Source organism: Ambystoma mexicanum, chromosome 2p (assembly GCF_040938575.1).
Source record: "Ambystoma mexicanum isolate Mex_15411 chromosome 2p, UKY_AmexF1_1, whole genome shotgun sequence".
Taxonomy (NCBI): Eukaryota; Metazoa; Chordata; class Amphibia; order Caudata; family Ambystomatidae; genus Ambystoma; species Ambystoma mexicanum.
The window spans coordinates 1,144,531,459-1,144,557,115 of record NC_090923.1 but is presented as its reverse complement, the minus strand read 5'-3'; the positions used below and the strand labels follow the sequence as shown (position 1 = coordinate 1,144,557,115).

The following is a 25,657-nucleotide window of genomic DNA, read 5'->3' as shown; positions in this document are numbered from 1 at the left end:
CATTAGGACACAAAACTAGGTTTTTCAAAAAAGGGTTGTGTGACGAATCCCAAGATGTCGTCACTTCTCCCCGAGGGGGAGCCACTTCCCATGAGGCCAAGGAAGTGAGTCCGCTACCCAATAGTCCCCCTGGGGGTGGTATTCAGCAGGCAGATCTCATGGGGAGACACTCCCCTTCTAGGGACAAGGACCAGCATCAAGGCAGAACGCGGTATAACACCCCTCAACCTCCACTCACTTCCTTTACCTCACTGCAGTCCATGAGGCCCACCTTATCATCCCTCACTTTCATACCACACACTTGAATGTATATATGTGAAACTGAATACCCTACAGTTACTGAGCTGAGGAAGAGCAAGGATGTCTTAATGAAGGTCTCCTTGACAGGTACTGAGACGAGGAGAAGGTGCAGAGCCATGAAGAGTCCTCCTAAGAACTTGAATGAGCATTCTAGCTGTCATCGCTCATTCAACAGAAAGACAGAGGAAGGACTTACCTTTTTGTCAGACCCTCCCAGGAGGAACCGCGAGCTGGGAGGACTCCCAGGGCAGAATGAAGGAGAGGTTGCTGTCCAGGATGTGAGAAGGGGAACCCAGGCGTCCCTACTCGGTCCGCCGTGCACAGGCCGACTGGAGTACTGGGGAATTAGGAGTCCTGATGCAGGAAACAGCCGCATGGTGCAATCGTGGAGAGACGCGCAGCCCGCCCAGAATGAAACACTGCAGAGGTGCCACAAGTGCAATGGAAGCAGCGAGAGAAGATAACGAGGACGCTGGAAGTGTCCGAGACCGTCGAATGAGGAACAACAGAGACCCAGAAGGTACATGAGCTGTCAGGGTCGGAAAAGGGGACAAGAGAACCCTCAAACCAATGGTCGGGGACCCATGTATTACACAGAGGAATACTCTAAACAATGGTGCCTGGTAGGAGAGGAAACCAGGTCTATTATGCATAAAATACAAAGAGAGCAGGGTCTGGGACCCACAACTTGAGAGGGAGAGCATCACTAGTCCCCCCCCCCCCCTTCTTTGAGTTAGTACCTGGTAGGGTAGTGAACCAGGTCTGCCAAAACAAATCACTAAAGGAACTGTGATACAGGTCTGGGACCATTATAACCATTGTATATGAGAAAGGCCAGGGGAAGGGAGACCTCTCCCCCACCCCTGGTGTTGTGAACCGTGAAACTAAAGCCATTAATGTAAGTCCAGGGGAAGGGAGCCATTCCCCTGGCATTGTGAAATCGTAGAACCAAGTGAAAAGAGAGTCCAGAGAAAGGGAGTCATTCCCCCTGGCTTTGTATTAAGATACCTGGAGAAGTAAGGCATTCTGCAGGAATCCAGTAGTGAAGAACTATGGGCCATAAGGAATGTTGATGTTTGAACTGCAACTTTACCTTTTTGAGTTTGAATTAATAACGGTACTGCTCTTTGGCATTACAACCTGGAACTTTGTTTTGTGCTTTGGAAAAAGGATTCCGACCCGGGGAAGGGAGTCATTCCTTCAGGTAAAGACTCCACCTAACACCTGGAACTGTGATCCACTGTCCAGAAGAAGGAAGCCATTCATCTGGACCAAGAGCATTCACTACCTCTTTAGTTTAGTTTAGTTTTACGTGTGAGGGACAGAAGTAGGGGTTTGACACAGGATGGTGGAGTCTTTTTAGTTACATCAACATCTTTAGTTGAGGCAGGGAAACCCCTCTTAGAGTTAGGGAAAGTTAGGTTTTCTCTTTGTTTTCATTAGTGATAAAGGTTTATGCCAACAACCATGCCACCTGTGTGCCACTCTCCTACTTCTGTATCCTTACAGTTACCACACAGAAACATTGACTGACAAACCGGTCAGACCAGGGAATCGGGTTAACAAAGTGGTTTAATAATAAATATGTACAGGATTGGCCAAAATAAACACATAGGGCCTTGTTATTAGTCCGGCGGTAGCCGTGCCGGTAAAAACAGCACGGCTGCCGCCAGAGTAATTTTTTTTCCCGGCGCCTGGCAATGGGGAACTACCGGGGCATTACAGTCCCGGCTGTCCTGCCGGCCAGGCACTGGAAAAAAAGAACTCCCCATTTCCATCGAGTACCATTGGACTCAATGGGAATGGGGAGGACAGTAGCACTGACGCCACTCGTAATGGTGCCGGTGCTACTGTTGAAGTCTGCGGGCGGGTGCCGTTCCTCCCGCCAGGTCAGACTTTGCGGGTGGGAGGGCATCCCTCCTGCAAACTTGTACTCTGCCATTCCGGTAACAATGGTGCCAGTAAGCCTACCGACCGGCACCGTTGTTACCAGGCCGGCAGGGTTATAATGAGGCCCATAGTTTCTGACTCAAACTAAAAGTTGTCAGGATGGTGCTTCTCCTCAGTGGGGTAGTATCTGAGAAAACGTATCCAAAGAAAGTCTCTCTTGTAAAGGTAAAGTTTTCAACAAAAGTTCTGCCAGTGCTCATAAAGTCCGGAGCCAGTTGTTCCCCAGCAAATCCCCACAATAAGCCATGAGCTCCCAGTCCCAGGATTTAATAGATTCTGACACCCTATTTCTCCTGGTTTTCTGGGTCACTTTTGATGAGGTTTCAGTCCTAGGTCTAAGGATTTCTGCATACTCTTTGCCACAGTTCTCAGTGTCGTGCGTCAGCTCATTTATTTGGAGCTTGTGGGTGGATTCTGTAAGTGGGCCGTGAGTGTAAGGCTTTCCAAGATAGGATGGAGTCTGAGGATGACAAAAGGCTTCCCTAAAGCTAGGATAGTGTCCTCACTAGGATCCCCACTTCCTTCCTCTTCCCCCTCCCTTGCGTCTTGTCTCAGGTTTCACTCCCGTAATACCTTTTTTCCTCCATTAGCTATCATTCTAGGCAGTGGGCAGTGGTGGCTGGTGAATTCATTAATTGGAGGGGAGTAAGTATTCCTCCAAATATTCCAGGGAAACCGAGTGTAGTGAGGGAACCCGAACCCCAAAATTGCACGGTCTAACCATGGCCCTCGTTCAAGGCTTTTATTTCACTGTGGCCTTTTAAACTATGCCACTACCATCAAGTACAGCTCTCAGAAGACATCATTATATCTAAATGTAAGCTTCAGAAAACCAAGGACGTTCTAGAGGACCCTGTGAAAACGTCTAGCTGTCTCCTCTATCAGTGCTTTCTCGGCATCCAGAGTCTGAAGTGCCAGCTGTGGATCTGCTCCCCGCAACATCTACTGTCACTGCCACCAGAGTGATATATGCAGTGGTGACAAAGCAGTGTTTTTTTAGTTTTACCAAATCAGCAATATAAATTGCCCGTCTGCCAGCAAGTATTTTTAAATGTATTTGAATGTTGGCGTTCCAAATATTGATGTGGTGTTATGATGCGGTTAACCTGCTGTCCTTTCCCTTTTTCAGTATAATTGTTATATTTGACCGATACCTTGTCCTTGGCATCTCATATGTAACCATGATATGTTAAAAAATAATGTGGTTATGGGCTCGGATCATACTTTCTCAATCACTTTATATATACTTTATATATATTAGTAGGTATGCCATAATTCCCTAATTTATCACATTCTTCCGAGGACCTGAGCTTCATTTTGAGGGAAGACAGATCGCTTTCCATATAAACTGTGGCTATAGTGCTGGCTGCTAATACCACCTACTGCACTTGCCTCAATGTGATAAGTAGGGATATATTTGGCACACATGAGACCTTTCTAAAGCATTATGGGACTGCTAAGGGCTGGCTTATTTGCTCTTACTTGGTTGAAGTCTATTTGAGCTTGTTATTAAGGTGTGTTTAATTACATATTATACTGATAGTTAGATGATGGCTATTATAAAGAAGACATTTTGTGCTGTTTACAGAAATATGGTAATGCATCTTAAAATATTAGAGATTGCATTGTCTGGCAGCCTAATTGCCCTTGGGATAAAGGGATATTTCTTATTCAGTCCTGAGAAGCAAGTTATACAAGGTTCTGGAGAAGATGCTTAAGATGGGCATTGACTGGAAGGATATTGTGGTGGGCCAGATTCCCCATGTTCATGCTCTACTTTGGATCTATTCAGCGCTTGTCAGTTTGCCTTCATCCATATTCAATATCTTTAACCCCAAAACAAGCAATTCACAAGTGTGTAAAGCAGTAGTATCACAGTATTGTACAAAAGCTTTATTCAGCATTAAAACCATAAAAGCACTGTGTGAACAACAAATAAAACAATTCAAACATGAACATTCTTGAAGAAAAGCAGCAGGATAAAACAATTCATCTTGCATAAAAGCTTAAAATAACATAAGAATCCATGATAAAATTACCATGTTCAGGCTAGAAGTAATTTCATTCTTCGTAGCCATGCCAGATACACACATTTTGAGACAAAATAAACTGAATTGAGGTCAACAGTATTTATACAAAGATCCACAGCAGAAACAGCCAATCTAACATTTTGCAATTTTAGAAGCAGGATTAAATAATGAGCCCTCAGGTCAGCATATCTAGGGCAAAATAATAAAAAGTGCACAATAGTTTCCTCTGCAGTACTGCAAGCCGGACATAATGTCACATTATCTTGCTTCCATTTGAAGGTAAATGAGGCAAGCCTCAATGTATGTGTGCATAACTGTGTGAAGAGCACACAGGCATAACCCGGACTAACAGTCAAGATACATTTCAAAGCCCTTGGTCTGTTTAAATTGGTAAAACAGGCAGCCCATCCTTCGGTCCTGACAGGCCGGGCTGAAATCGTCCCTGGAGAGTGGGGGCCAGTTTCTGGCCATGCCTGGGCCGTTTTGGCAAAAAAGAAATTAAAAAAAAAATTTTTTTTTCCAATGTTTTTTTTTTTTTCAAAAAGACTTGCATCCTTCTTAGGTCGATAAATGAGTACCAACACAGGTTAGGTGATATTGTATGCATATTTGTTTTATAAAAAAAGAGCTTAAGTGAAAGTGCTAATCAATAACATTATCATTCGGCCTTGGACGTCTGCTTGGATTCACAGTAATTTAGTGTACTTAGGGACATTGCTATTTGATGACACTTCCTGTTTTGTCAAGGCGTGAAAGGTCGTGTTTCATCGCTTCCCGGGATGTCACATTGGGGTGGGGTCAAATGACATCACTTCCGGTCATGTCATCAGAGGTCAAGGGTCATGCAGCGAGGGGTGGGGCACTTTTTTGAGCCGAGGGGTGGGACACTTTTTTTGGGGTGACCCAGCCTATTTCTTGTCCCAGTCCGACCCTGCTGACAGGCCTGCCTCATCCTGATGGTGCAAGCCTCAGTACAAGCCCTTTTGACCAGTGCCTTAGCCCCCAGGGCCATTCCTTCAGAGTTTAGCCATATGTTCGGTAGGTACAGCTCAATGAGCCTAGAACAGACAAACCTGAACCAGGGGAGTGAGCCAAAACCAGACACATTCAGCAAATTATTCAAAGCTTCTCTATATTTAACCAACTCGGGGACACTACAGATCCTGATCCAATACATTAGAGGACCTCAGACATAGGCAGAAAATCGCATTCCCAACAAAGGCTAGTCATCGGGGCTTCACAGGGTTGCATCAGTAAGGCTCTTAGAAAATTATTCTCAGTTATACTTAAAAGAGGTGTCTTACAATTCCTCCATAGCTCTGCCCTGTAAATGGCTGCAGATAGGCCCTGAATTTTATATAACTGGAGTGCTGGAGAGACTTCGCCTCTACCATGACTATAAAAGAAACGTAAGATACCCCCACTGTATTATTCAAGCGACACTACAGACTTAAGTTGTTGTCTCGTCCATGACAGGTCTTCAGATAGTTTGACTCCTAGGTATTCATAGGCACTAACTTGTTCTAGGAGACTACCTTCCGTTAGAACCGTCAGCTTGTTTTTCTTACTTGCCCTATGACCAAACACCATCACCTTGATTTTTTCAGTATTTAAAACGATATCAAGTTCCTTACATTTGTCATTGAAGACGGCCAGGTTATGCCTCAAACCCATTGATGTGGTTGACAGGATCACTGTGTCCTAGCATAAAACAACGCAGGGAACCTGTTGCCACCCAATTTGGGAGGATCAAGACAGTGGAACAGTAAATCCTCTACAATCACATCAATATAAAGACATAATAAGAGGGGGGCCAGCACACATCCTTGGTGCACCCCCCTTTCAACCTCAAAGCACGCTCTAGCCCTCCCCACCCCCAGCCCCCATCTGACCGTGGACTTATTAAAGGTATACAGTGCTTGGATGCAAGCTAACAGAGGCCCTGGGGCTCCTTTGCTTTTCAAAATAGCCCATAGCTTAGCTCTAGAGACACAGGGGGTCATTCCGAGGTTGGAGGTAAGTAACTGTCTTTACCGGCATGGAGTAAATACAGTGTCTGTGTAGGTAATAGACCGCTAATAGAAGGCCATTACGACCTCGTGGGCACAAGCTTTGCGCCATGCCGGTAAAGACATTACTGGCATGCCGCTAAAGTCCTGAAAAAGGCCCTTAGCGCCATCAACTAAAGCGCAGATTGCACCGTAAATAAGCGGAACCGGAAGTAGCGTCATCGCACAGGAACGGGAAAGAGCAGGGTGGCCATCTTTAAAAACAAAATTCATTGCCATCCTCAGCAGCCAGGACCTGTTGGATACTGCTGTGTGTGAGATCCTAACCACTACAACACCACAATGCCCAAGACTATGAAGAAGGGCACCTCCCGCCAGCGCAAGGAGCGCTTTAATGAAGATGAGCTGACCATGCTCGCGGAGACCCTGGAACAAAATGCAGATGTCGTGTTTGCCCAGAGCATGAAGAGGGAGGCCATAATATGCAAGAAGGAGATCTGGGCACTTGTGGCGCAAAAAGTAAGATTGGTCGGTAACACCCCCCGCACTATCAAGGACTGCAGGAAGAGGTGGGACGACTTGCGGCTGCGAGTCCGCAACATACTCTGGGCTAACAGGAGCCAGGTCATGTCAACTGGTGGAGGAGCTGTCATGATGCCTACCCCCGGGGACCCAGACCAAGTCCAGCAACCCCGGAAGCAGGCATCAAGTTACCCCAAGCAAGCCCAACAACCCCCGCTAGGGGCTATTTGGGTGCAGTCCTGGTGCCTATGGCGCCAGGCTCATATGGAGGGTCAGTCCTGGCGCCATAGGCGCCAGGCTCATAGATTAAAACTTACCTGATGCAGACCATGCTGCAAACTTACCTGATGCAGACCATGCTGCAAGAGCTCCAAGCCAAACGAGGCTTGGAAGGGACTATTTTTTTACTCGGGTGGGGCTGGGAAGGAATACTTACCTGGGACTACTTTGGAGGCTATTTAAACCACGCCCGAAGAGCAGCACACGCTTCGCGTTATTCTGCATCCAGCAGCGTAACGCTCACCGTGCCTGCAAGTCTGCATCCAGTCATCTGCCACGCCCGTCTCGAGTTTGGAGCTCCTAGAAAAAGGGAGAAAGAAGGAGAAAAGGTTAGAACAAGAGCAATACCTTTGATCCTTACCTGAATTCCTGATCCATCGCGCCTTCTAGCTGGAAGAAAGAAGTTTTTTTATGCGCGTCGCCTCGCCTGCTGCACCGCCGCGCTGAACTCACCGGCCTTCGCAGCATCTTCATATTTCACTGCATCCTCCTGCATGTTACCGCCGCACTCTGGCACCTAAGGAGAAGACAAGAACAGCAAGTTGAGCCAAGGGAATACACAGAGGAATACCCCCATAGACTTACCTGATTTTACCACCAGGGGTACTATTCTTCTTCACGGGTCGGCGCAGCTTCCACTGCATCCTAGCCGAACCCCGGCCCCTAAGGGGAATCAAAAGGACAGCAAGGTGAAACAAGGGACTAACAAGAGGAACCCTCCTCACCACAAAAGACTTTCCTGATTTTACCGCCGGAGGCATTATTCCCCGAGACTTCATACTTTCTCTCAGCGCCTGAATAAGGGAGAAAGCAACAGGTTACATATGGACATTATTTTATCGAACTGTGTTGGATAGTACAAATCCTTACCAGAACATTACCGGTTGCCACGAGGAACTCTTCAGTAGGGTCAAGCTGCAACCTGCAAGGAATCGGACAAGAGTGAAAGTCAGACATTTGAACTCTTACGAACTACATACTTACGGCGTCTTGCCGGGAATATCGGAGTCAATATTGTCCTGGAACTCACCAATTCCTTCAAGCCAGTGAAGCAACTGGTTATCTACGCGCCCCTGCGCTCAATGCAGGATGGAGAGCTCATCTCTTCAAATCATCAGGTGAGACTATAAGAGGGAACATCCAAGGTGATCAGTGGGGAGAACAGCGGGGTGGGGGGGATTTATGCTCAACTCCACGGGTGGTTAATTCCCTTTCTCCACTTGCAGAAGAATATTCCTACGGGCAAAGCAAACGAAGCTAGGTGGGCCAGTCCAGTCTGTCATCTCGGCCCTACACGTCACACTGGTGGAGGCCGCAGCAGTCCAGTCCAGATCGACGCCTCTGTGGGAGCCAGGTGAGCATAACAGGAGCAAGCTCCCCCATAAAGCTGTCCCGGTGGGAGGACATATGTGCTAGCCTGATTGGCATGGAGTCCATAGAAGGTGTGGGAGACATGGAGTGTTGGGCCACGTCATCGGCAGACGGAGGCGAGTGTCCTATGAAAGCACTGTAATGCAGAGTCCGATGATAGTCCACCAATATGTCTGTCTAAAGAGGCAAGCCATGGCCCAATACACACACATTCCCAGCAAAGTTGTTGTACGGAGCACAGACACATGCTGATGCCTGCAGCAAGGCAATGCCATACTGTACACAAACCACACTAAGATGTCAGTGGCATGAGTCACACTGCATGCAGGCCCCAAGAAATATGCATGTCACATACCATATGTCTGCCCCAAAGTAGGTGACCATGGACGGAGGCCGGCATTACCCACCCATGTAGCAAGCAACGTGATCATCCAAACTCAACTGCCTATTACTTTTTAATGTGTAGATGAGCAATTATACAAACGTATGCATGATGCTTATCAAACCATCACTCATGCCGTCCCTCTCTTCAACCCCCACAGTCTCAGACCATGACAGCGAGGTGCGGGACTCACCCCCACAGCCAACCACACCCCGGAAGAGGGCCAGAGATGAGGGCAACAGGTCTTCAACCTCAAAGGCCCAGCACAAGGCCCGCCATGCACCACCGAGGGAAACCACCTCCAGATGCCACGGCACTGGTGCCATCAAGGGCTGTCGAGACGGAACCTGAAACTCCTGTCACACTGCCACAGGACACAGCTGAAGCTCCACACTCGGCAGAGTCCAGTTCAGTCGGGGAGGCAGCAGCCACAGCACCCCTGGCTGAGGAGGAGGCGCAGGTAGGGGTGTGGGTGCCCGTTGAGGACGACTCCTCAGAACTGCCTCACACACCAAGTCCAGCTCCATCCCCCCAGATCACATCGTTAGAGTCTGACCACGCCACCACCCCGGAGCAGTCTGCGGGGGAGTACAACCAAGGGGCCAGGAGTCCCATAGTGGAGCCCGTAGAAGTAGTACATGACCCCCAAGCACCCTCCACAGGTCTACCGGCGGGGCCGCAGCGGCATGAGGAGCTGACTGCCCTTGTGCGTCAATTTGTGAGTGACAATACCCAGTCAAGGCAGGAGTGGCATGACAACACCGCTTCTCTGGGCAAGATAATTGCCGACAACACCGCCTTCCTGGGCAAGACCTTTGCGGAAAATACAAGTCGCCTGTGCGAGGAGGTATCCGCCCTGCAGCAGGTCCTCGGCCGCATCGCTGATGCTATGGAGGCTGAGTGTCCGGCCCCCCAAATGGAGCGGGCAGCCACCCCATCGTCCTCCAGCTCAACACAGACCAGCCCACTCTGCAGGTCGTCGCGCACCCTGCGCTGGCCGGACATGCCGCCACCAGGTCCAGGGAATGGCAAGAAGTAGACTGGCCAGTCTGATGAAGGCAATAGACACTTGTTGGGACATGTGTGGGGGAGTTGCGGGGGTGAGGGTGTGTGGGGGAGTTGTAGGGGCAGTTGGAGGGGGGTGAGGGTTTGTTGGGGGGAGGGGGTGAGGGTGTGTTGGGAAGTTGTGGGGGGAGTGGAAGGGGTGAGGGTGTGTTGGGGAGTTGTGGGGGGAGGAGGGGTAGGGTGGTTGAGGGTTACTACACTTTTGTCTTCATTGTAATTTTCAATACACCCGTTGTGTAAAAAGAATGACTTGAGTGGACATTCATCATTGCGCATGTTTCATTTATTCATATACAGTGCATAGTATACATGTACCCCCACACCCAGTGCCCGCTGTCCAACTATCATATCACCCTCAGCAGCCATGTGTGTCAGAAATATTGTGCAATCACTGACTGACGCACAGCACGTCCCTTCTGTGCATCGGCACCGCAATGATGTGCAGCCACATCTTCTTCATTCCCTTCATCATCACTAGGTGGTAGCAGTTCAATGTCAGGGGCACGTTGCGTCGGATACACATGTTATGCAGCATGACACATGCCATGATGATCTTGGCAACCTTCTCATGCATGTAGAGGAGTGCCCCACCCGACCGGCTAAGGCAACGGAACCGTGCCTTCAACAGGCCAAAGGTCTGCTCAATGACCACACGAGTACGGGTGTGGGATCGATTGTAGCCCTCCTCGTGCCTGTTCTGTGGGTTTCGGACAGGGGTGAGGAGCCACGGCTTCAAGGGATAGCCACTGTCACCTGCAAGGGAGGCAAGGAAAGGTATATGTCAGTTGATTCATGATGGACAGCTGTACAAGTCACACATGCCTGCAGATTACCATTGGTCACATGCACGTGTCCCTGGTTGTATTCACGACATGTTTAGGCCCTCAGTGTGTCCTGTTGTCATGATGCCTGCCCCCGGAAGACCAGACCAGGCCCAGCAGCCCTGGAAGCATGCATCATGCCACTTGGAGCATGCCCAAAAGCCCCAGTTAGGGGCTGTTTGGGTACAGTCCTGGCGCCATGGGCGCCAGGCGCATTATTGATAACTTACCTGAAGCAGACCATGCTGCATACTCACCTGAGGCAGACCATGCTGCATGAAGACTCAAGCCAAATGAGGCTTGGGAGGGACTATTTTACTGAAGGGACTATTTTGTTACTTGGGTGGGGCTGTGGAAGAATACTTACCTGGATCTTCTTCCAAGGCTATTTAAACCACGCCCGGACAGCCACACGTGCTTCGCGTTATTCTGCTTGCTGCAGCGTAACGCTCACCGTGTTTTCAGCAGCTCCAGTCTTCAGCCACGCCCGCTTCAGTCCTGGGACTCCTGAAACAAGAAGACAAAAAGGATAAAGGTTAGAACAGGAGTTTTAACTTTAATCCTTACCTGAATCCTGATCCATTTCGCCACGGAACTGAAAGACAGAAGTCTTTGAAGCATCGCTTTGCATTCCTACGGCGCCGCGCTGAACTCACCTGCTTGCCGGTACTTCAGCATTCCATCACGCTCTCTCCATCTGGCGGCCGCCCTCCGACACCTAAGGAGCCAAAGACAGCAAGGTGAGCAAGGGGACTCTCTAAGGCCATACAAGCTACCCCCAAGGACTTACCTGATTTACCACGGGAGGTACTCACCTCATTTCGGGTCGGCGCAGTCAACTCTGCTTCATCGCCGTACCCCGGCCCCTAAGGGGAGAAAACAAGGACAATACCAGTTACCCCCCACAAAACTTACCTAATTTACCACGGGGGTCTCACCTCATCTCGGGTCGGCACAGTCAACTCTGCTTCATCGCCGTACCCCGGCCCCTAAGGGGAAAAACACAATAGACTTACCTGAATCTTACCGAGTGCCATTTGGAAATCTTCGAGTGGATTAATCGGCAACTTGCAAGGAATCGGACAGAGTGAAGAGCAGACATTTGAACTCTTATGAACAATTGGACTTTAGAGTCAATACTGGAACTCACCAATTCCTCTACGCCAGTGAAGTAACTGGTCATCAACGCGCCCCTGCGGTCGACGCAGGATGGAGAGCTCATCCTTCCAAACCATCAGGTGAGACTAAGGAGGGGACATCAAGAGTGATCAGTGGGAAGACAACGGGAGTGGGGAAGGTGGGTTGACACTCAATTCCACGGGTGGTTAATTCCTCTTCTCCTTTGCAGAAGAATATTCTTGCGAGCCAGACAAACTAGGCTGAGCGGGCCAGTCCAGTCAGTCATCTCGGCGCTACACGTCACGCTGGTGGAAATAACAGCGGCCCAGTTCCGGTCGACGCCCCCGTGGGAACCAGGTGTGCGTAACACCTGTGCCATGGAATAATGGTGTGGGTTGCATCTTCAAGATGACACACGGTGTGCACTCACGTCTTGTTGCTCATGCATTGTGTACGCATACAGCTGTGTTTGTGTCAAATTTGTGATGTGTTGTGTTCTGTATGATATCTTACTGGGAGCGTTGGCAGTGGTCTCTTCAATATTAGGCATTCAACACTGTATTTTCACATGGTGACATGCAGCATGGCTGTGGTTGTGGGGGGCCCTGTGACAGACAGTGGATTCCCTTGGTGGTTCAATTCAATGCAATCCCAAGGATGCTTGTCCTGTGTGGGGATTTGCTGCAGACAGCAACATAGTGCATATGCACTGCATGTTGCTGGATGGTGTTACGGAGGGTGAGGTCCGCTGATGAGTGGTGTACGTGTTGTGGGATGTGGGGTGGTTTACTGTTAGTCATGTTGTGATAGTGGTCGACCTTACTTCATTCCAATGGGATTTGGGTGTCATGTTCCGTTTGGGATGCTTTGAGGCACAGTGTTTGGTGATGTGCACATCGTGCACTCACATTGACGTTGACACTATGGTGGTGTGTGCATCTCTCCCCCCATTTCAATGCCATGTGCTGGTCATGCAGCCTACCAAGCAGCCAGGCACGTCATCCAGCATGTCGCTCCATGAAGCGTGGTAGCGTGGAGTTACGCAGGACCATAGAGTCATGAGTTGTTCCGGGATATCGGGCACAACAATGTGTGATGATCTTGCTGGCGTCGCATACCATCTGCACATTGATGGAGTGGTATTGCTCGCGGTTGCGGTACACCGCCTCCATGGCATGTGGGACCACCAATTCCACGTGGGTGCAGTCGAGGGTACCTATACAATTTCGCATGCCTGCCAGTGCATGGAAGCCAACGTTTGTATCAAAAACCTCCTGGGGAGTCCGTGGTAGGAATATGTAGTCCCTTGTGTGCTTGAGGAGGGCATCCAGCACTTGGTTTAGTATGCGAGAAAATAAGGGTTGTGATATGCCATGCATTTGCCCCACTGTGTGCTGGTAGGTGCCTGTCGCAAGGAAGTGGAGCACAGACACTACCTTCAGTAGAGGGTGGATGGCGGTGTGTATTTCAATGAGGCTGATAATGTCGTCGTGCATCATGTCCACGTTGGTGGTGATGGTGTCCCCGTCCAGATGGTACAGGGTGTGGATCTGCTCAGGTTTTAGGTGGAAAGGACTGGCTCTGATGCAAGGGATTGGGGGCTGCCTGCGTGGTAACGCTGGCTGCACTGGTGGGGCATGCTGGGCCTGTCTCACCCTCCTTCTCCTCCTGTGTCTCCTATGTGGTGCCTGCTGTTGCTGTTGTTGTTGCTGTTGTTGTTGTTGTTGTTGTTGTTGCTGGTGTGGCAATGCAAGCATGTCCTCCAGCTCCAGTATTGCTACTACTATTGGAATCATCTTGGTGTGGGAAGGAGTGTGGTGTGTGGTTGTGCTCCTTTTGTACTGGCCCAGACTCCATTGCCTCCACCTGTGCTGATTGTGTGCACCTGTGGCAGTTGGGAACACTGGACATAGCATTTTACGGTTGGTTTGCGATGCCGGTATCCACTATTGGCGCCTTCATGATGCCAGTATTTGCTTGTCCGCCTGATTTGTGATTTCCTCCCTTTAACTGCATGCCGCTAATGCCGGTATGATGGGCCGCGTGCCCGCGCACATGCTGCTATTAGAGGCACCGTTATTTATGGTGCCGCTAATAGCGGGGACTTAGGTCGGAATATCCCGGAGCGGTATGCGATGCCGGTAATCCTTTACCGGCATTGTTTTTCCATTACCTCCAACCTCGGAATGACCCCCACAGTCAAATGCTGTTCGTAAATCAACAAATGCTGCGTAAACCTTAGTGTGCATTAGAGAGGCATACTTTGCCAAAATCAGTCCCAGCCGAAAACACTGGTCAACCGTGCTGACCCCCTGTTGAAAACCAGCTTGGAGATGATTGGATTGTGGGCCCCTGGGCCACCCACTGCTACATGCATCTCGTCAAGACTTTGGTGTACACATTACCCATGGCATCCAACAAGGAGATAGGTCTATAATTTCCTGGTACGTTCTTGTCCGTGTTAGGCAGAAACCTGTGCAGTTCCCTTGGGGAACACTGCAAAAGATTTAAGACTACAGGTATAGCAGTAAACCCACTTGGTAGCAGTCCGCACCACCCAGATTTACCTGGTAGCTGTGGCTGAGCAGTCAGACTTCCCTCAAGAAGAGTTAGGCAGTATGCAAAGTATACACAATATGTACTCAGGCACAATAGCACAAGCAAACACTGACCAGAGCTTGGTTTCAAAAGTATATAGTTATTTATTTTTAAGAACACACAAATTGAAAACACTCTAGCAAAATATAATAAAACACTCTAAACACAGTTATATGGAAAGCAGTCCCAATTCTCATTCCTATCTAGACAACTCTAGGTTAACACCACATAATTAAAACAGAGGTGAGCGCTTAACGTTAGATGACACTCTAGTAGGTTAAAGAAGGGAGGGAAAAAGAGCAGAATTAGGATAAACACACCACTCTAAGGTCAAGAACACTTTTGGTAAGCTCAAAGAAGCACAAAGTCACAGGTGAGCAAAAGTCACTAAGCAGGGCCCACTCTTAGAGCAGACAGAGCGAAAACGTGCCCAAGATCACACAGTTGGTAGGGTTTCAGAGTCTTGCAAAAGAGTTCGGAAAAGAGTTAGAGAGGCTTAGAAAGTTTAGCCAAAGTGTCCCAGGCAATCCCAGGATCGAAAGCCGGGGGCTAAAACTACCCCGTACAGTCGGTGGCAAGGGAAGCCAGGCGGAACACGGTACCTTAACGGAAAGGATCCTCCAGCGGGGGCAGTTGTTCCAGGCAGTGGCAGCAAGGCTCGACGTCGGTCAGGGGAGAAGAAGATCTCGCTGAAGAGCAGAAGAAGAAGGTCGTTGCACTGCCCGGGAAGAAACCAGCCGCGGAGTGCTCCGGTTAAAGGGTTGTACCGACTTTCGCGGTTGGGGTAAAAGTGGTGGGTATTCCGGTTGCCGGGGTGCTTGGCACTGGCAAGGCGGCCACGAGATACCTCGAAGAGCGGAAAGAAGGTGAAAACTGGTTGTCCCCACCAGTCAAGGGAAGGAGCCACTCCGTTAAGAGTTCTCCTCGGTCGTCGGGAAAAGTGGTGAGATGGTTCAGCAGGGCTCCACCGGCGGTGTTGTCGTAGCAGATCAGCTCAGCTCGTCCCTCGTTGGATTCTTAGGTCCTGTGGCGACTTCTGAAGTTCCAGTCCCCAAAGCCCTGCTTTTATGCAGCAAACCCCCATTCACCCAGCCTAGCTGTCACTCAAACATGCTAAGTGGTGAGCCGGCCGGCTCACCACTTGGGCCAATCAGGACGGAGTGCGACTTGAGTTACCTAGGTAACTCAGTCCAGGGTGCCTAAATCCCCCTCCACCCCTCCTAAGTACCCCAGACAGAGTGGCACCACTTTGGAGGGCTTCTGTGGAGAAGCCCGCCAAAAGTGGGACAAAGGGCTCCACTTTGGGTCAGAGTTACAGAGGCGAATGCCAACGCCATTTTAGCATCAAGTTTTGGCAAAAAATCCCAACCGGAGTTATAATAATAAATATATAAACCGGCGGTATGTTTAAGGCTACTGTAAATAAATAATTAAATGTGTTAGCCTAAAACAATGGGAAATCCCATAGGAAAATATTCGCGGTCGAATATAAAACGTAGTTTCCACTGCCACCAGCCAAAACTCGATCAGGGGGGACGGAGACGTGCCCCCTCGACTAACAGACCCTGGGGCAATCGAATTGCCCCAGCCAGTACGTCCACAATATGATGGTTTGTACTGGTTCTGTTCAGGATTTAAGACTAGTAAAGTCTTTGGTGACTTTACATGCCCTGGGAGACAGTAGTCAGTCCCAGGGTATGGAGTCTATGTTGGGGAGTCCCTAGGACACCCCTGGGTTACGGCACAGAGGGTGCTGTGTAACCCACATCACAAAAATATATGAGGCCCTATGGAGTAAAAGACCCTATAGCCCATTCAACACAAGGTTTAACCAAGAAAACACACTTCAACATGCCCAAGAGTGAGGGTAAAAGAGTCTCACTCTTGGCAGGAGAAAAAAATAAACCCCAGCAATCCAGCAAAGCTGCTGGGGGACTCACTAGGTAGGGAAATTCAGCCTAAACAGAGAATTCTCCCTAACACTCGCCCCCCCCCAGACTAAGGGACAGGAGGATTTAATCCACTCCTGGATGAACCTCATACCTCTAGTCGATGATATACATCCTAGAGAGTCCATCAGCATTTTGATGGTGACACCCTGACCTGTGCTTAAGGGAGAACTCAAAGGTTTTCTTTTGCAAGCTAAAGGACCTACAAACCCTTTGAGGAACATCAGTCTTTTTGTTATAGGGGATCTGGTTGACCAGTCCCTCAGAAGTTGGTACAACTTCTGAACCTATGTTAGGCTTTTTGAAGGGGTCCTTATAAAGGATTCCCTTAGATCTAGAGGGGCCTCCAAGGTTCCTCACCACCTCTCTTGTGGGAGCAGGTTGGGTCTTAGGCCTCTTGGTTGGAGGGGTTGGGGTTAGGCAATGCACCTGCTTCCCCTTCCTCTTAGATCTACCCTTACCTATTTTAGGAGTTTCCCCCCTAATATTAGGAGTTGAGTTGGGGTCTTCAGTAGAAGGTCCAACAGTCTGAAGGTTTTTGGCCTTAGACTTTTCCTTTCTGGTTTTCCACCAGCACTGAGAATTACCAGTTCTCTCAGGTCCAGATAGGGGCCTAGTTGGTCTATCCACCTCTTCCTCAGAAGCAGGGGGAGTCAGAGACTCTGAGACTAGGGGAACAATGATGGAGCTTGGTTGGGGCGCCCATGTTCCTAGCATACTATCCTGAAATGTGCCTGGGTTAGAGGTCAACTTACTAACACCAGGGCTTGTAGTGGGGTTCTCAGTAGAGGGTCCCACAGGCTTAGAAGGGTCCTTCAAGGTAGCCTTTCTAGCCAATTTGGTTAAGTTCTGCTTCTCCATACTGGGAGGCCTGGGGGTATGTGACACTACTCCTAGAGTTTTTAGGTCATTCCCCAACAGGACCTTCCCAGGTACCTCAGTCTGAACACTGACAGGGATCCTCACTGTCATGTTGTTACACTGAATGAGGGCTGGTAGAATAGGAACCATTTGGATAGGGCCTCCAGACATCTTAGTGGGACCTTTGGGTGCTTTGGCCACATCCTCAGGTTGAAAGAAGCTCTCATCCACTACTGTTCTGCTGGCCCCAGTGTCTCTCCTGGCAGGAGTATCCTGGCCATTGACAAGAACACTGTCCACATAATACACCTTAGAGTTAACAGGTAGGGAGTTATACACAACCCTATTCTGGGGACTAACCAGACCCATAGGCTCTAAGTTTACAGTTGCTTGAATACCCAAGGGTTCTTCAGCAAAGAGTTCAAAGTGGGCACTAGCCATCTGTACTTCATCCTCAGGAGTGAAGGCTAAGGAGACTGTGCTGATCCCTGCAGGTTTACCCTTGCACTTGGGATCTCCTTTGATATGGTCAGTACCCTGACAGACATAGCATTGTCCAAATGCTCTCTGGAAGGGTGGCTTGTTGTGACCTCCTTCTGGCTTGTGGCCAGAAGGTACAGTAGCCTGACTGGGTTTCCCATGGGGCTTACCCTGGTTATTTTGTGGTTTGGGGCCCTCTTTGGGATAGGATTTATTAGAATTCTCTTTGGAGTCTGTTTTTGGCTGTTTCTCCCCATCCTTCTTCTGAGTTACCCCAGAATCCTTGTGAGTGGCCCTGTTGGCAACCCACAAGTCAGCAGCCTTAGCTAGCTTCCGGGAATCTAATTCCTTGGAATCAGCCAAGTGTTGTCTGAGCTCAGGAGAGCAGGCATCATAAATAGTCTCCAACATAAACAAATTCTTCATACCTTCATAAGTGTTCACTTTGTAACCCTTAATCCATCCCTCTAAGTTTTTCAACCCTTCACTCACCCAGGTAGCCCAAGGGGTACCATCATGCTTTTTGAGGCTCCTAAACCTCGTAAGATACTGGGAAGGGGTCTTCCCAAACCTAGCTATCAAAGCTAGTTTCACACATTCATACTCTTTCCTATCCTCCTCCCCCATCTCCATTACCACATCAGTTGCAACAGGGGGAAGCCTAGAGAACAACCAGGTGAGTAAGTCATTTCCTGTGATGTTCTGGAGCCCATGATTATATTCAAACAGAGACAACCAATCCAACACATCCAACTTAGGCTCATACATACCAACCAATTCTTTAGGCATCCGGGGTCTTTTAGGACTGGAACTTCTAGAGGAGCCAGAGAGAGAAGCATTCTCAACAGATAATTTCTTCATTTCTAAGTCATACTTGAGCTTCATTTCCCTTAGCCTTAGTTCTTTGTCAGTTTGAGCATTAAGTTTCTTATACTCCAATTCTAGTTTCATTTTCTCCAGTTCAAAGTACTGAGGACTAAATGTGGGACCTGGTAAAGGTCCAGTAGGTACAGCAGGTAGAGCAGGCAGAGGCCTAGGGGGGACAGTCATAACAGCCTCACCCTCCTCTTCTGACTCTTCCTCAGAATCATCAACATTTTGCTCCATGTTAACTTCAATACTGTCATCTACAGTTGCTGGAGTGGTAGGTTCCTCTGAACCATCACCCAGACTTTGGTTAGCTAACAATCTTTCAATCAGCTCCATTTTCTTGCCCTTAGTCAGGAGATCCTTATGTTTACAGAGCACTCTTAAACAATCAGCAGTTTTGGCTGCAAGGGACTCTTGACTATAGCTTTCTATAACTGACATGTTAGAGGATTACTTTTACAGCGCTAAGCTTTGTGGTTAGTTGCACTAAGGTATCTAAAGCACAATAAAATGTATACTCAATACAAATCCCACCGCTGTACACCAGTGTTAGGCAGAAACCTGTGCAGTTCCCTTGGGGAACACTGCAAAAGATTTAAGACTACAGGTATAGCAGTAAACCCACTTGGTAGCAGTCCGCACCACCCAGATTTACCTGGTAGCTGTGGCTGAGCAGTCAGACTTCCCTCAAGAAGAGTTAGGCAGTATGCAAAGTATACACAATATGTACTCAGGCACAATAGCACAAGCAAACACTGACCAGAGCTTGGTTTCAAAAGTATATAGTTATTTATTTTTAAGAACACACAAATTGAAAACACTCTAGCAAAATATAATAAAACACTCTAAACACAGTTATATGGAAAGCAGTCCCAATTCTCATTCCTATCTAGACAACTCTAGGTTAACACCACATAATTAAAACAGAGGTGAGCGCTTAACGTTAGATGACACTCTAGTAGGTTAAAGAAGGGAGGGAAAAAGAGCAGAATTAGGATAAACACACCACTCTAAGGTCAAGAACACTTTTGGTAAGCTCAAAGAAGCACAAAGTCACAGGTGAGCAAAAGTCACTAAGCAGGGCCCACTCTTAGAGCAGACAGAGCGAAAACGTGCCCAAGATCACACAGTTGGTAGGGATTCAGAGTCTTGCAAAAGAGTTCGGAAAAGAGTTAGAGAGGCTTAGAAAGTTTAGCCAAAGTGTCCCAGGCAATCCCAGGATCGAAAGCCGGGGGCTAAAACTACCCCGTACAGTCGGTGGCAAGGGAAGCCAGGCGGAACACGGTACCTTAACGGAAAGGATCCTCCAGCGGGGGCAGTTGTTCCAGGCAGTGGCAGCAAGGCTCGACGTCGGTTAGGGGAGAAAAAGATCTCGCTGAAGAGCAGAAGAAGAAGGTCGTTGCACTGCCCGGGAAGAAACCAGCCGCGGAGTGCTCCGGTTAAAGGGTTGTACCGACTTTCGCGGTTGGGGTAAAAGTGGTGGGTATTCCGGTTGCCGGGGTGCTTGGCACTGGCAAGGCGGCCACGAGATACCTCGAAGAGCGGAAAGAAGGTGAAAACTGGTTGTCCCCACCAGTCAAGGGAAGGAGCCACTCCGTTAAGAGTTCTCCTCGGTCGTCGGGAAAAGTGGTGAGATGGTTCAGCAGGGCTCCACCGGCGGTGTCGTCGTAGCAGATCAGCTCAGCTCGTCCCTCGTTGGATTCTTAGGTCCTGTGGCGACTTCTGAAGTTCCAGTCCCCAAAGCCCTGCTTTTATGCAGCAAACCCCCATTCACCCAGCCTAGCTGTCACTCAAACATGCTAAGTGGTGAGCCGGCCGGCTCACCACTTGGGCCAATCAGGACGGAGTGCGACTTGAGTTACCTAGGTAACTCAGTCCAGGGTGCCTAAATCCCCCTCCACCCCTCCTAAGTACCCCAGACAGAGTGGCACCACTTTGGAGGGCTTCTGTGGAGAAGCCCGCCAAAAGTGGGACAAAGGGCTCCACTTTGGGTCAGAGTTACAGAGGCGAATGCCAACGCCATTTTAGCATCAAGTTTTGGCAAAAAATCCCAACCGGAGTAATAATAATAAATATATAAACCGGCGGTATGTTTAAGGCTACTGTAAATAAATAATTAAATGTGTTAGCCTAAAACAATGGGAAATCCCATAGGAAAATATTCGCGGTCGAATATAAAACGTAGTTTCCACTGCCACCAGCCAAAACTCGATCTGGGGGGACGGAGACGTGCCCCCTCGACTAACAGACCCTGGGGCAATCGAATTGCCCCAGGCAGTACGTCCACAATATGATGGTTTGTACTGGTTCTGTTCAGGATTTAAGACTAGTAAAGTCTTTGGTGACTTTACATGCCCTGGGAGACAGTAGTCAGTCCCAGGGTATGCAGTCTATGTTGGGGAGTCCCTAGGACACCCCTGGGTTACGGCACAGAGGGTGCTGTGTAACCCACATCACAAAAATATATGAGGCCCTATGGAGTAAAAGACCCCATAGCCCATTCAACACAAGGTTTAACCAAGAAAACACACTTCAACATGCCCAAGAGTGAGGGTAAAAGAGTCTCACTCTTGGCAGGAGAAAAAAATAAACCCCAGCAATCCAGCAAAGCTGCTGGGGGACTCACTAGGTAGGGAAATTCATCCTAAACAGAGAATTCTCCCTAACAGTCCCCCTTCTTGAAAAAAGGCAGAATAACTGCCTCATGCGATGCTTTTGGTACGCTACTCGTTCTGTCAACAGCATCAAACACCTGAGCCAACAAAGAAGCCCAGATGCCAATTTCATCCTTCACTAGGTGAAAAGGTATTGAGTCTGTACCTGTGTAAAGCAAGGATCACTGTTTCTTTTCTCAGGACACTAGCTAGGTGCTGGTATTGTAATGTTGGCAGCAGAGGCCATGATATTCAGGTTACCAGGCAGTGGATACTGAGGGAGGATCAGTGCAGAACCCTGGTTTTCACTGTGCTATTTATCAATTGTACTTCTGACTGTTCTGTGAGGAGGGATGTTAGCCAGCACACACACATGCAGCAAGTTGAAGCACTTGGGGGCCAGGGGAATACTCCCCATCACTCTTGCAGTCTTTCCTAGGTTGCCTGATACAGACCCTCTACTGAGCCATTGCCTTCTCTTCTGGGTCCTGTCCTAGTCTTACCTGTGCCACACCATGCATCTCATTATGCCCTCTTTGGTGAGTGAGCTGGAGACTGCCGACAAAGTTTACAAAAGAGAGCCTTTAAGGTGGGAAAAGAGAAACCCAGAAATAATAATGGTTTTGCAGGGATAAGTAATGAGGCCTCTATCGCCACAATAAGCAACCTTCATTTCTAGAGAACAAGGCAGTGGGTGATGAACCGTTTAATCACCTGCGCTGGCTGTATGTTTATTATATTGATGAGGGGTTCAAGAACCCATGCTGCATGTGCCTTGGTCTGGGGCCACACCCTAAGTGCCCCGGGGGGTTACCTTGGAGAAAAGAAGGACCAAAGGCAACTTTGCACTTGCAGTGTTTGTTAAGGAGTTCTCTCCTATGCTTTATTTGTCAGTAATGTGACGGCACATTCAGTATATACAAGCAGCGATGTGTCAGTGTCGGACTTGTCCTTGTGACAGGTTACAATTATAATCATAGATGCAGTAGTGCATTGGCGAAGGAATAGAACAGCCAGCACGTGGTTCGACCTAAGGGTCTTTATCAAGGCTGTGGCAGTTAGTGTGATATTATTTTAGCAGAGTGACAAAGGACATTCCTATTGATTGATTCAAGAGGATAGTTTGGGTGTTAATACATATGCTTACATTATGTAGTGTAGGACATCGTTCAAAATGGTGATAGATGCATGTTATTATAGTCCATGATTCATGGGCCTATATACATACATAAAAGTAACAATGGTTGAGGCCAATTGATGTAGTATTAGAATAAGTGGAAGGAGGGGAGCAAGGGAGAGGGGAAAGCAGGGAGTAAACATGATTAGCAAACAGTGGTTTAGTTTTCTGTATTCCTGTTATGTTACTGGTGAGCAGGTGGTGGTCCTGTGTGGTGCCTAGTATACAATGGTGCAATAGTGGTCCACGTATGTGGGAGAATATATGTGACATTTCTCTGAGGTGCTTACGTCATGTTTCATGAAACAGATTGAGCCATCGTCTGCGGGTCGTTGGATTGTTTAACAAAATGAAAAGGTGCTCTTGATAGTGGAAGTGGTTACTTATTTGATTTATTCAAATTATACGTCCCGTGTGCAGATTGGGCAGTGAGTTGTGCCTCTGGACTGGACCGATCCCTCAGGGTTTGGATTTGGTGATTTGCTAGGCTGGTGATGGAGGTGCATAAAGGGGGGGGCGTGTCTTATCTTACCAAGCATGCAAGAATGATCAAGTCTATGGGCCTCATTACGAGTTTGGATGTAGCCATGGTGCTATTAGCACCATGGCTGCCTCCAAAATAGTGTCCGGGTTCCTTGAATGAGGAATTACCGGGTCATTCCAACATTGGAGGACCCGGTAATTCCTCATTCAAAAAACCCATACCCATTCCCATTTGAGCCCCCATAGGGCTCAATGGGAATTGGGATGGAGCTAATAACGGGCCCGTTAATAACGGGCCGGTCATTAGCTCCCTGGTCCCCTTGCGGGACCCGTAAAGGACGTCTGGTCTGACCAGACGTTCTGAGCGGGTCCCGCAAGGGAACCTCGTAATAGGGCAAAATGGGATTACTGGCACCATTACCGGTGCCGGTAAACCCATTCCACCCACCTCGTAATGAGGCCCTATGTGATCAGCTGTGCCTCTGAGCCATTGCTGAGTTAAAATAGGGATTTTCCCACCAGCGTCACACCACAAGCCTTGCCACAATCCTGAAAGCAATCACAGAATTACACAAACATACTTTGAGACTGGCACAACACATACTCTTAAGATGTGAATTTCCTATCAGGCAGCACCACTTTTGAAAACTTGGAACTATCCACCAAAGAATTACTGCACGTTGCTGCACCAGCCAACTGCAAGCTAAAAGTTGGATGTCATTCCGCCACCTTACCGGCAAAAATAGCCGGTATTATAGGCGCTGGTAATACTGGCACCTGTAATACCAGCAAATTCCCCCATGGAGGCAAGTGCGCCTCCATGGAATGGTGAGTTACACCATCACCCAGCATTCATAATCCGGTGGACATTCCACTGGACCGAGTGCTGGTAACAATTTTATTTGCTGGTATCCTGGCCGATTTACCATCGGGATACTGGCAAACCTATAACGAGCCCCAATATCCCTCTAGTGTTTTCCCTGGTCTTTGACCAGTATAGCCCTTGCTTCTGTTAGAGTGATAATATCTCATGGATTATGCATGGGCCATGATGGTGACAATCCTTGCTTTGTTTTCTAGTGTTCATTTTCTCTTGGATTAGACATGGGCTAAGACTGTGACAGCGCTCGCTTCTATTCCAGTGTTGCTATCTCTGTTGGGTTTGTGAGAAACCAAAGGGTGTCTCACTTACTAATACCCGGGGATCTCTCTCTCGGGTGGTCAGGGCACAGCCATTGCCTTTGGATCCAGACCCTGGGGGTCTACCAGTGCGGGAGGATCACCTGGATGGGGAATCTTTGGAAGTGGGGGTGAGGCAACTGATGGTGAAACGCTGTTTCCTCCCCTTTCCTGTGCCCATACCCCATTCTATTTTATAGGATTTTCCCGTGTTCCAACTCCGCCCTTGTTTCTACACAAACACTGGGCCGAGCAAGAGGATGAATGAGAGTAAAGAGGCTAACACTTATATATCTCATTGGACATGTTCCATTAATCAAATCAGGCAAAGTCAGGCACTTGACCATAATCACATACATCTGATACCCATTAGCTCCCCCCACACGGATAAAAGGCAGAACATAGAGACACACTATGAGCAAGGTGAGACACAAGAAGGAGCAGATCTTTTGGGGCGAAGGTGAACCCACTGGAGCGGATGACCGATCAAGGGACCAGAACGAAGGGTATGGAAACCCTGAAGATCCCTGCAGGAGGTTGTTGCCTCTGGGAAACCACAAAGCATACGTGGAGAAAGCCAAATCCCAGACAAGAAGAAACCGGCATTGTGTTTCAAGGACGCCAGCAACCCTCCCGGGTAAACAACAGAGTTGGGGAGGCGAGGTCAAGCCTGTGGTATCAACCTTGACACGAGAATCAAAGCCGCAGAGACAAAAAAGGAATGCACACAACTGGTGAGTTAGCGAAGACATGAAAGGCCGGTTTGTGTCAAGGAAAGATTGAAGCCACAACAGTGTATCTCACTATTGAAGGTTGCGCGCAGGCTGTAGAGACGCAAAAGAAAGCAAACCAGTAGTGAACTTTTAAGTTACTGATAACTGTGAAGCCAGTGATACAGAGTAGCAGAGTGGTCAGGTGAAAGGAAATAGCCCACACGAAATTCTCTGCAAAATGTTTGATGTCTTGTTCTAAAGCGGCAAAGTGAACAAACTCTGAAATGCAGAATGTGCAAGATTAACCCTGACGAAAGGGGGAAGTTAAAAGGTGATTGTTTTAAGAGGAAGATTTCTTTGAACTTTTCTGATTGTGGTATTGAACTACCAAGAGACACTGGGGCAAATAAGGTATGGGGGAGCTGAAGTGAAAGTCGAAGTGGTCCTGTGGAGGTCTATGGCAAAAGTCTTTCACATTTGAAAGTCTTTGACATCAGTGAAAGGTCCGAGCCTGACTGAGGGAGACTGGAAACATGAAATAAGTTAGGGGAAGGGAACCCCTAACGAATGTAAATGAAGCTTGCAGAAGGGAACCCCTGCAAGTGCTCTGCTTGTGAGATCCGAGCCCGGCTGAAGGAGATCTACGTGGAATCAGGTACATTTTGTTGAAAAGTATGAGCACGACAGAGGGAGACCTATGTGAACTGTTGATACCTTGAGAGGTCCAAGCCTGTCAGAGGCATACCTACCTGAACTGTTGATACCTTGAGAGGTCCGAGCCCGACAGAGGAAGACCTACGGGAACCTTTGTTGAACTGTGAAAGAACTTTTCGAAAACTGGAATA

At 48.5% G+C, this 25,657-nt stretch overlaps 1 protein-coding gene across 2 annotated transcripts in view; it reads left to right on the top strand.

Annotated features, from left to right (window-relative positions):
• Positions 1-25,657, top strand: part of LOC138567240 (RIB43A-like with coiled-coils protein 2) — a 304,620-nt gene that overhangs the window by 174,288 nt on the left and 104,675 nt on the right. The gene's annotated exons all lie outside the window — the stretch shown is intronic.